At 46.4% G+C, this 7,397-nt stretch overlaps 1 non-coding gene and 1 pseudogene across 1 annotated transcript; both read left to right on the top strand.

Moving 5' to 3' along the window:
• Positions 1-2,960: 2,960 nt before the first annotated feature.
• On the top strand, positions 2,961-3,117 carry LOC135267384 (5.8S ribosomal RNA). The gene has a single exon (XR_010335804.1). It is a non-coding gene; the product is annotated as a 5.8S ribosomal RNA (ribosomal RNA).
• A 476-nt stretch (positions 3,118-3,593) lies between these two features.
• The window catches only part of LOC135267373 (large subunit ribosomal RNA), a 7,385-nt pseudogene continuing 3,581 nt past the window's right edge, over positions 3,594-7,397 (top strand).

The raw sequence follows: 7,397 nt of genomic DNA, 5'->3' as shown, positions 1-7,397 counted from the left end.
TAAATTCCGAGATTACCTTGAAATTGCGATTTATTTCATCCAAGATGCACCTCAGGGCTTTATCTTCGGGTATGGACGGATTGGTGGGCATGCCGGATACACTAATGGTTTCCATGTTTTTTAACTTAATTATATCTTCGGGTTCAGTCATTGTAACATTAAATTAGATACAAAGAAACTTAACAAACAATGCAGACAGTAGAGCCGCACAAGCGCGAAGAAACGGACAGGACTGAAGGAATCAGCGTGTCCTCCCTGACCGAGCGGTCCGGGTAACCCGCTGAACCTCCTTCGTGCTAGGGATTGGGGCTTGCAATTGTTCCCCATGAACGAGGAATTCCCAGTAAGCGCGAGTCATAAGCTCGCGTTGATTACGTCCCTGCCCTTTGTACACACCGCCCGTCGCTACTACCGATTGAATGATTTAGTGAGGTCTTCGGACCGGTGCGCGGTGGCGTTTCGACGTTGCCGATGTTGCTGGGAAGATGACCAAACTTGATCATTTAGAGGAAGTAAAAGTCGTAACAAGGTTTCCGTAGGTGAACCTGCGGAAGGATCATTAACGTGTAAATGTTGTTGTTTAGTTGTCACACATACACACACATTTTGTCTGTGCTGATCAACAAAAAACACACATACATACACTATTCGTATGATGATCAATTCTCATACAAAATTCTTTATTATGCGTCGAACGGAAAAGCAACAACGGGTCGTCTTGCATTAAGCGGATCTGTTGTTACGTTTTTCGATTTATTTTATAAATCGATTGTAAACGTGCCGTAAACGACGTTTTCAAAGAATTTTTTCGAACATTAACACGAATCAATATTGTCGAAAGATGGTTATGTGCTAACGTTTTATTATTGCTTTCGCAGTGCCGGTCTTAGCGTATTTCCATCATCGTATTCGCTTCGAAAAAAAGTACTAATACACAGTGGTGGTGTATAATTAATGTGCAAGAGATGTTGTTGTTGTTGTTGTAGTATTTGTATATGGTTGGAGTTATTTATAATAACAAACAAGAATGAATGAATGAATAATAATGGTGTCTGCCAATACGATCGTACTTTATGTACACGACTAAAACTTTATACATACAAACCATAATAATAAATAAACTCGAAACAACCAACAACAAAATTAATACGCTACTGTACATACAAATACACATTTATACATACCATCATTTTACTTAACCGATGGTGAGTGATGTTTGAAAAATAAACGCTTAGGCTTACGGTTTTGTAAGCCAGTCTTTGCGTATTTTCTTCATCGTATTCGCTTCGGAAAAAAGAAAATAAAGATGGTGTATAATTAATGTGTAAAAGAGATGTTGTAGTTGTAATTTAATTTGTAAATGGTTGGAGTTTATTAATAAATAAAAGGGGCTGTCTATTCGTCTGTACTTTATGTACAAGACTAAAACTTTATACAAACAAACCATAATAATAAATAAACTCGAAACAACCAACAACAAAATTAATACGCTACTGTACATACAAATACACATTTATACATACCATCATTTTACTTAACCGATGGTGAGTGATGTTTGAAAAATAAACGCTTAGGCTTACGGTTTTGTAAGCCAGTCTTTGCGTATTTTCTTCATCGTATTCGCTTCGGAAAAAAGAAAATAAAGATGGTGTATAATTAATGTGTAAAAGAGATGTTGTAGTTGTAATTTAATTTGTAAATGGTTGGAGTTTATTAATAAATAAAAGGGGCTGTCTATTCGTCTGTACTTTATGTACAAGACTAAAACTTTATACATACAAACCATAATAATAAATAAACTCGAAACAACCAACAACAAAATTAATACGCTACTGTACATACAAATACACATTTATACATACCATCATTTTACTTAACCGATGGTGAGTGATGTTTGAAAAATAAACGCTTAGGCTTACGGTTTTGTAAGCCAGTCTTTGCGTATTTTCTTCATCGTATTCGCTTCGGAAAAAAGAAAATAAAGATGGTGTATAATTAATGTGTAAAAGAGATGTTGTAGTTGTAATTTAATTTGTAAATGGTTGGAGTTTATTAATAAATAAAAGGGGCTGTCTATTCGTCTGTACTTTATGTACAAGACTACAAAAACGTTTTATAACAATAAAAAGCTCGAAACAACCAATAACAAAATATACTACTACTATACTACTATACATACAAACGCACATTTATAAATACATAAAATCAATTTACTTTATCGATAGTGAGTGATGTTTGGAAAAAAACGCTTAGGCTTACGGTTTTCGGGTACCTGGGTTCCGCATGCGTCGAAGTAATAATTTACTTTAACGACGCGACGAACCGTAGGAATCTAAATAAAAAAGTTTATTAACTTTTTTAGATTCTGTGGGTTTTAAATGATATACGCCCGACTGACGAAGGAACGTTTTGCACTGCCTGGTGCTTTTCTTTTGATTCGTTTTTATGTCGACGGACGTTCTTAGAATGCCCACCAAACGACGTATCACACAAAACACCCTACAATTGTATTGTTTGGTAAATATTGTTGTGATTAAGTTTGTAGCTGTGGCGTTTGTTTGAAGAAAACGTCTGGTTTTTCGACATATTTTCTATTTAATAAATATACATAATGCTTATCGCAAAAGGAGCAGAGTTTTATAGACAAAGTTGATAGAGAAAAAAAACCTAATAGATATATATACGTATTTATAAAACGTTAATATCATCGGGTTATTCTTTATGTAAACTTAAACTATAACTGCATACTCTTTTCGATAAGTAGAAACAAATGCCACTTTAATTAAATAAAATATTATAAAATATAACGCCGAACGTTTCTTTCGATTGGTCCGTTTCTCACATATACATCACAATTGTAATAACCTTAAGTAGTTATTTTTGTTGTTGTGTGATGATGAAACGATTTCGATGTGGAACGGTGCGTTATGTAATAATATTTTAAATTTGTTTGAAAAGATTACCCTGAACGGTGGATCACTTGGCTCGTGGGTCGATGAAGAACGCAGCTAATTGCGCGTCAACTTGTGAACTGCAGGACACATGAACATCGACATTTCGAACGCACATTGCGGTCCTCGGATATACTGTTCCCGGACCACTCCTGGCTGAGGGTCGTGTCAATTTCAAAGACTGCTCGGTTTTTGTCTTAAACACAGCGCACAATGTTGTGTAGACAATTACGTCGGAGCGTGTTGGGTGCAAATATGACGCGTTACTATAATTGTTAATTGATTGTCGGTTGTCATAATAAAATATTATGCAACGTAGACAACAATAAAAACAATATAAAAAATAACGCGGCATCCTAAAACGCAATAGCGGCTGACATTCTTATTAGTTTGTTGGTACAAGTTGGTTTAGACGTAGCACGTCCGATATTAAAAAGCAGCCACAACGCTTAAATTTCGAACGAAGCGATCGTCGTGTCCGAGACGTTAAAGTTGTTTATATGCATATTTTATGCACTATAATTAACAACAACAACATTCTCGCAACGACGTCAGATCGATGTTTGAAATTGTTTGGAGGCAGCCATATAAACGGAATACGTGTAATTATCGTCTGACAAAATAAAGGCAAATTTATATTTGCGACCTCAGAGCAGGTGAGACTACCCGCTGAATTTAAGCATATTATTAAGCGGAGGAAAAGAAACTAACTAGGATTTCCTTAGTAGCGGCGAGCGAACAGGAAAAAGCCCAGCACTGAATCCCGCGGCCGAAACCGGACGCCGGGAAATGTGGTGTTAGGGAGGATCCGTCATCCCGAGATTGTGCGACGCGTCCAAGTCCATCTTGAACGGGGCCACAGCCCATAGAGGGTGCCAGGCCCGTAGTGACCGTTGCCGATAACGGGAGGATCTCTCCTCAGAGTCGGGTTGCTTGAGAGTGCAGCCCTAAGTGGGTGGTAAACTCCATCTAAGGCTAAATATGACCACGAGACCGATAGCGAACAAGTACCGTGAGGGAAAGTTGAAAAGAACTTTGAAGAGAGAGTTCAATAGTACGTGAAACCGTTCAGGGGTAAACCTGAGAAACCCGAAAGGTCGAAAGGGGAGATTCAGCGTGACTCGATAGCGGCGCTAAATGATCGTGCGACGAACGGCGTACGCGTCGTTCGCGCCTTTTGTTTATGCGAACCGAAGTCGAACGCGTGCACTTCTCCCCCAGTAGGACGTCGCGATCCTTTGGGTGTCGATCTAAGGCCCGCGGTGGAGCCCGTTCGAACGGTTCGCCGTTTCGGACGAACCCGCGGTGTTTCCCGGTCGACTCGCTCGAAGGTATGCATATGGCGCCGGGCCGCTACACAGTTAGCGTCCGACCATTGGCAAGCGCGTTCGTTTATGACGGTAATCGCACCTGGTGTCGGTTCTGTCTACGAATGGCTGTTCGCCAATGAGTTCTCGGACAGACTCGGTTGAAACGCCGATCTGCGACGCTATAGCTTTGGGTACTTTCAGGACCCGTCTTGAAACACGGACCAAGGAGTCTAGCATGTGCGCGAGTCATTGGGACATGACTAAACCTGAAGGCGCAATGAAAGTGAAAGTTCGTCTTGCACGGACTAAGGGAAGATGGGCGGCCGTTACGGCTGTCGCCCCGCACTCCCGGGGCGTCTCATTCTCATTGCGAGAAGAGGCGCACCAAGAGCGTACACGCTGGGACCCGAAAGATGGTGAACTATGCCTGGTCAGGACGAAGTCAGGGGAAACCCTGATGGAGGTCCGTAGCGATTCTGACGTGCAAATCGATCGTCGGAACTGGGTATAGGGGCGAAAGACTAATCGAACCATCTAGTAGCTGGTTCCCTCCGAAGTTTCCCTCAGGATAGCTGGCGCTCGTCGCTTACGAGTTTCATCCGGTAAAGCGAATGATTAGAGGCATTGGGGTCGAAACGGCCTCAACCTATTCTCAAACTTTAAATGGGTGAGATCTCCGGCTTGCTCGAACTTTATATGAAGCCGCGAGACTCGAATCAGAGTGCCAAGTGGGCCATTTTTGGTAAGCAGAACTGGCGCTGTGGGATGAACCAAACGCCGAGTTAAAGCGCCTAAATCGACGCTTATGGGATACCATGAAAGGCGTTGGTAACTTAAGACATCAGGACGGTGGCCATGGAAGTCGGAATCCGCCAAGGAGTGTGTAACAACTCACCTGCCGAAGTTACTAGCCCTGAAAATGGATGGCGCTGAAGCGTCGTGCTTATACTCGGCCGTCAGCGGCATGTGCGGTCGGTTATTTAATTAACCGGCCATGAAGCCCTGACGAGTAGGAGGGTCGCGGCGGTGAGCGCAGAAGGACTGGCCGTGAGGCCGTCTGGAGCCGCCGTCGGTGCAGATCTTGGTGGTAGTAGCAAATACTCCAGCGAGGCCCTGGAGGACTGACGTGGAGAAGGGTTTCGTGTGAACAGCCGTTGCACACGAGTCAGTCGATCCTAAGCCCTAGGCGAAAGCCGATGTTGATGTGGTGTAGATATGTCGTTGGTTCGTTTTTAATTCGAACGTAAACGTACGAAGCGAGCACACACCCATTGGGCGAAAGGGAATCCGGTTCCTATTCCGGAACCCGGCAGCGGAACCGTTAATAATTCGGGCCCTCGCAAGAGAGTTCGTCGGGGCAACCCAAAAGGACCCGGAGACGCCGTCGGGAGATCCGGGAAGAGTTTTCTTTTCTGCATGAGCGTTCGAGTTCCATGGAATCCTCTAGCAGGGAGATATGGTTTGGAACGCGAAGAGCACCGCAGTTGCGGCGGTGTCCGGATCTTCCCCTCGGACCTTGAAAATCCGGGAGAGGGCCACGTCGAGGCGTCGCGCCGGTTCGTACCCATATCCGCAGCAGGTCTCCAAGGTGAAGAGCCTCTAGTCGATAGAATAATGTAGGTAAGGGAAGTCGGCAAATTGGATCCGTAACTTCGGGATAAGGATTGGCTCTGAGGATCGGGGCGTGTCGGGCTTGGCGAGGAAGCGGGTCGCGGCTGACGTGCCGGGCCTGTGCGAGGTGAAGCGTTGTTCCGTTTCGGCGGTCAATGTCGAATCCGAGTTCGGTCCCGTGCCTTTTGGCCTCCCGCGGAACCGTCTTGCTGCGAGGCTCCGGGTGCGCCCGTCAGGGCGTCCGGAAGTCCTCTTCGGCCGCCATTCAACGGTCAGCTCAGAACTGGCACGGACCGGGGGAATCCGACTGTCTAATTAAAACAAAGCATTGCGATGGCCCCTGCGGGTGTTGACGCAATGTGATTTCTGCCCAGTGCTCTGAATGTCAACGTGAAGAAATTCAAGCAAGCGCGGGTAAACGGCGGGAGTAACTATGACTCTCTTATTTTGCTTTGCTATGACTTTGCTGCTGGTCGGAATGCCGATGGGGAGCCCGCCCAAAATCCATGCCCGTATTGTGCACGGTCGTTTACCACCGCCAATGGCCGCGGGTTGCATATACGGAGGGCGCATCCAGACGAGGCTAATAACGCAATAGACATCGAACGCATTCATGCCCGCTGGTCAGACGAGGAGACAGCCATGATGGCCAGGCTTGAGGCCGGTGCCATCCAGCAAGGGGGTGTAAGGTTTATGAACCAGTTTCTGGTTCCGCGCATGCCGGGTAGGACTCTGGAAGCAGTGAAAGGTAAGCGCAGAGATGCGACTTACAAAGCACTGGTCCAGAGATTTCTGCAGGCGCCGCAAATAAACCTCCCCGAACTGCGTGATGGTGATGCGCCTCGTCAGCCTGATCCTCAACGGGAAAACCCTCCCGAGCCCCCTGCTTTCGATGGGGCGATCAGGGGCGCTGTCGCCGACCTTGTCGGAGGGGTCGACTGGCAGCGCCTCGGGTTTCAGGGAGACCGTCTCTGTGACATCGCGAGACGGGCTTGCGATGGGGAGGATGTTTCGGGCCAGTTGCTGGGCTGGCTTCGGGATGTCTTCCCTGTCAAAAGGGTTAGTACCAGAGGGGATCAGAGCGACCTAGATGTCGACGGCGCATCGGTGAGCAGGCGCACGGCGAGGAGAAGGGAGTACGCTCGGGTGCAGGAGCTGTACCGGAAGGATCCCAAGGCGTGTTTGGCTCGAATCCTTGGTGATCGTCGAGAGGGGGCCAATCGGGCTCCCAATCGCGATCCCGCATTCATCGATTTTTGGCGAGGCGTCTTTTCGGAGGCGTCCGCTGAGGTCGAGGGATGGGCGGAGGAGGTCTCCGACCATGGAGAGCTGGCACGCCGGGTGTGGGACCCCATCTCTGTCGAGGAGGTGGGAAGGTCTCGGGTCCGGAATGGTGCAGCGCCGGGGCCCGACGGAATAGCGGTTTCCGTGTGGAACAAGCTTCCACCGGAGGCCGCTGCCCTTCTTTTCAATGTGCTGCTGTTGGGGAGATGTCTACCTGCAGAACTCACCCGCACGCGAACGG

This window comes from Tribolium castaneum, chromosome 11 (assembly GCF_031307605.1).
Source record: "Tribolium castaneum strain GA2 chromosome 11, icTriCast1.1, whole genome shotgun sequence".
NCBI lineage: Eukaryota > Metazoa > Arthropoda > Insecta > Coleoptera > Tenebrionidae > Tribolium > Tribolium castaneum.
This window is presented reverse-complemented; position numbering and strand designations above follow the sequence as displayed.